This window comes from Chiloscyllium plagiosum, unplaced genomic scaffold, assembly GCF_037043375.1.
Source record: "Chiloscyllium plagiosum isolate Xiang-an unplaced genomic scaffold, Cpla_swu_hap1 HiC_scaffold_46, whole genome shotgun sequence".
In the NCBI taxonomy this organism is placed as follows: domain Eukaryota; kingdom Metazoa; phylum Chordata; class Chondrichthyes; order Orectolobiformes; family Hemiscylliidae; genus Chiloscyllium; species Chiloscyllium plagiosum.
In genome coordinates, this window is record NW_028270184.1 from 19,612,480 (window position 1) to 19,616,744 (window position 4,265).

General features: G+C 41.1%; 1 long non-coding RNA gene across 1 annotated transcript; it reads left to right on the forward strand.

Moving 5' to 3' along the window:
* Window positions 1–285: 285 nt before the first annotated feature.
* On the forward strand, window positions 286–3,058 carry LOC148136288 (uncharacterized). Its single transcript, XR_015754601.1, has 2 exons — window positions 286–579; window positions 2,500–3,058. It is a non-coding gene; the product is annotated as an uncharacterized LOC148136288 (long non-coding RNA).
* Window positions 3,059–4,265: the final 1,207 nt, after the last annotated feature.

Genomic DNA, 4,265 nt, shown 5'->3' on the forward strand with positions numbered 1-4,265 from the left:
ATGTGTTTGAGCAAAAGGAATCTCTGCAGTACTACCCCACGCTGAATCAGATAGCAGCAACCCCCCTGTGACATCGCGAAGGTCACATACACTGTTCTCCATTTCAGGGAGAGTGCTGCTGCTTCAGAGTCCCGGAGAGCCTGTTTGATTCCAGCCTCGGGCGACTGGCGGTTGGTGAATTATTCAGGAAAAAATGTAGAATGGAAGGGGGATGTGTCTGGAGAGTTCGTCTTCGGAGGGTTGGTATAGATTTGTTGCATTAAATGGCCTGTTTCCCTCTGTAGGGATTCTATGATCTCTTGGTGTGTTACTTTAGCACATGTTAAGAGAGGGAAAAAAGTGAGAAAAACCGTCACACTCCCCTCAGCGACTGGACTCGTTTTTGCCACATCCAAACCGTTCACTATGACTGAAATAGCTACACCTTCCCTCCTCGGTAATGAGATTGTACAGCATTACAGCGCATTTTCATGTCTTGACTTCGACACAGCATCCTTTCTCCAGACGCAATTTAATGGGATGTAAATAAATAATAAGAAAGAACATGGAGGGCACGTACTGGAAATATCACGATGTTAGGTAAGAACAACATGGTTTACTTGGATACGAGGAAACATTGGGAAGGAAGCAAAGAGGTTGACTGAGAGATAAAGCCATTAGAAAGTTCAAGGCGGTGTTTAATTGGTTTTGGGACAGATGAATAGTTCACGTGGGGAGAAAACATGGAAGACTGAGTTATGTCCAAATGGTGGTTTTCCAGATGATGTGAATTTGGTGAGTAAATAGGAGGAAATTCTCGCATTCAGCTGATCTTGAACTAGAGTTCAGCGCTTCAAAATCAGCGGTGAATGACGAAGAAACATTTGGAGCACTTTTTTTTTCATTCTGACAGTTATTGAAATCGGGAATGATTTTTCAGAAAAAATCGTTGCAGAAGCTGATTCCAGAATATTTGAAAAGAAGCGTGCAGATAATAGGGACAGGAAGTGTGGGAAAAACCTGGACAGGCAGAGAGTCAGAGTTTAGTACTGAAAGGCTAAGGGACCTGCAAAGAAAGATCAGTCAATAAAAGATATATGTATAACTAATGGATCCATACTCTGAAAAGAAGGCAGAGAATATGCCATAGTTTTATTAACTGAAAGATAGAATCATCAGACGGAAATAAAGACCACAGCAGGATATTGAAGAGGAGAAAAGGGCCAACGTGCAGTAGGTTGTGTTGTCAGTAGTATACAGACAGGAAGTCTTACGGGTAGCACATGAACTACCTGTAGGAGATCACCTCGTGGTACGAAAGAACGAGTCTATGGTACAGAAAACATTTTTATTGGTCTGGAATGTACAAGGCTATACGTGTCATACATGCGAAATGGTAGGTAACCCACGGGTGTTAATAACCCAGCACCTTTGCCAATTTCAACATTTGACGAATCTTTCACACACAGTATAATTGATTGTGCAGGTCCCCTCCCGAGAACTAAATGTGCAAACTAGTACTCGTTAACCAAAGTGGATGTGTTCACCAGATTTCCTGGAGTATTGAGGCAAGAAGTGTAATCGAGGAATTAGTAGATTTCTTCACACGATATGGGTAACCCAGAACGATTCAGCCAGACCAAGGGTCAACGTTTACTGCTAGACTGTTAAAGCAGATTGTGGATAGCTTAAGTGTACAGCAATTCAAATCCAGTGCTATTATGCTGAATCCCAGGGAGATTCGAAAGGTGGCATCCGACATTGAAGACCACGTTGACAGCATACTATCAGGATTACCAGAATGATTGGGATAAAGGTATCCCATTCGTAATGTTTGCCATTGGAGATGCAAAATGAGTCTACTATTTTTTTTTGAGTTAATATTCAATCATGAAGTGAGAAGTCCTTTGAATTTAATTAAAGAAAGATTGATGAGACCAAAGTCAGAGATCTCACATTTAGAATTAGTATCGGAGGTGAGGGAGAGATTAAATCAAGCAGGTGAGTTAGCTAAACAGCACCTAAAGAGAGCACATTGCTTAATGAAACTTGTGGCAGATAAAAGCTCGGAGATTCAGAAATATTCTCGAGGGGATAACATGTTAGTACTGTTATCAATGATAGGAGATCCCTTCAAAGCCACTTTTGAGAAAAAAGTTGAGTCAGGCGAATTATCTAGTAAAGATGCCAGATAAACAAAAATGATATCGGGTATGCCATGTGAACATGTTGAAACCATATTATACTGGAGAGAATGAATTTTCGACACAGGTGTTAGTTACTGTGCCACAGTAACCAGTGAGGAATCAAATCCAGAGGATGTGGATTTTGAGGTGCCTCAAAATATATTAAAAAATGAAAAAGTCCTTGAAGAGAACACAGTTGAAAGTTTGTTACTGCAGTACAAGGACATATGTAAGAATCAGATGGGGAGGACTAATACTATTGTACATGAAGTAGATGTAGGATATACTGCTCTGATAAAACGAAACCTCGATCAGCTTAATCCTTCTTTACCAGGCAGCTCCAGATGGAGGTGAAGGCCATTCTCGATTAGGACATCAGTGAACCACGCCAGAGTGAGTGGAGTTCGCCGATCAGCTTACTTCCCAAAAAGACAGGACACAACAATTCTGCACGAATTATTGGAAAGTCAACGTCATTAAAACATTGGACTCATATCTAATTCCTCGACTGGAGGACTGTATCGAGAAAGTCAGACAAGCCAATTACATCACCAAGTTGGACTTCATGCTTCGTTGCTGGCAATTATCTTTATTAGAGATGGCAAAAGAAATGTATGTGTCTGATGCCCTTTGGAATGAAGACCGCACCTGCCGCATTCCAAAGACTCATGAACCGAGTTGTGGCTGTGTTTACAAACCGTGCAGTCTATTTGGACCATGTAGTGATCTTTAATCAGTCCTGGAAAGATTACATGGTAGAGTTGGCAGCGAGTTTAGATGAGATTTGCCTTTATTTATATATATAAATGGGAAGAGGTTAAGGTGAACTTATACTAAGGTTATCTGTATGTTAAAGTAACGTGTTTAAAATATAAAGAAAACACTGAAGCCATCTTTTCCTTATGATGGTCCATCTTTTTCTTCGGGGGGAGGTGTTCTGAAAATGTGGGTTTACTGTACCTTTAAGAGAGCTAAAATCTAGAAAGTACTATCTGACATAACCAAGTGTTCTCAATAAGATACACCATAAAAGGTGCTCCAGCTACTGGGGTAGGTGGTGTTGCTGGTTGCCTGGAAGTGATGAACAGATTTGAATTAGGCCAATCAGTTTGAATTATGCCTTGAAAAATACCAAACTCCAATCCAATTTGAATTTAGTATATTGACAATCTTAAAGGTCAATGACACAATTCAATGTATTGGTGGTATAAGACGAGGGAGAATTAAACAGTTGAGAGGAGATCTGCCATGTAAAAAGACTCCATGAAGAATAGCTCTCTAAAAAGTACCTTTATAGATCAGTAACCCGTGAAGCAGAATCCCCAAGAAGAAAAGAAGACCGAAATACAGAGAAACACGAAAGCTGCCTGGTTTTGAGATAAGAAGTTTTCGAACATAGGGCAATACAGCACAGAACAGGCCTTTTGGCCCACGATGTTGTGCCGAGAACTAATACTAATGTAAAATAAAATAACTTTACCTATGCACCCCTCAATTCACTGCTATCCATGTGCATGTCCACTGCTTAAATGTCCCTAATGACTCTGCTTCCACCACCACCGCTGGCAATGCATTCCATGCATTTACAACTCTTTGCATAAAGACTTTTCCTCTGACGTTCTCTCTATACCTTTTTCCTAATATCTTAAATCTATGACACCCTCGTGCCAGTCAATCCTGCCCTGGAGAAATATCTCTGGCTATTGACTTTATCCATGCCTCTCATTACCTTAGATACATCGATCAGGTCACCTCTCTTCCTCCTCTCCAGAGAGAAATGCCTGACCTTAGTCAACATATCTCGAGAAGGCAAGCCCTCCAGTACAGGCAGCATCCGAGGTCAAGATTCTTTGCACCCTCTCCAAAGCTTCTACATCTTTCCTATAATTGGGCGATCAGAACTGGACACAATATTCCAAATGTGGCCTCACCAGGGATTTGTAGAGATGTAGCAAAGCCTCATGGTTCTTAAACTCGATCCTCCATGTTAATTAATACCATATGCTTTCTTAACAATTCTATCCACTTGGGTGACAACTTTGAGGGACCTATGTACTTGAACGCCAAGATCCCTCTGTTCCTCCACACCGCCAAGAATCC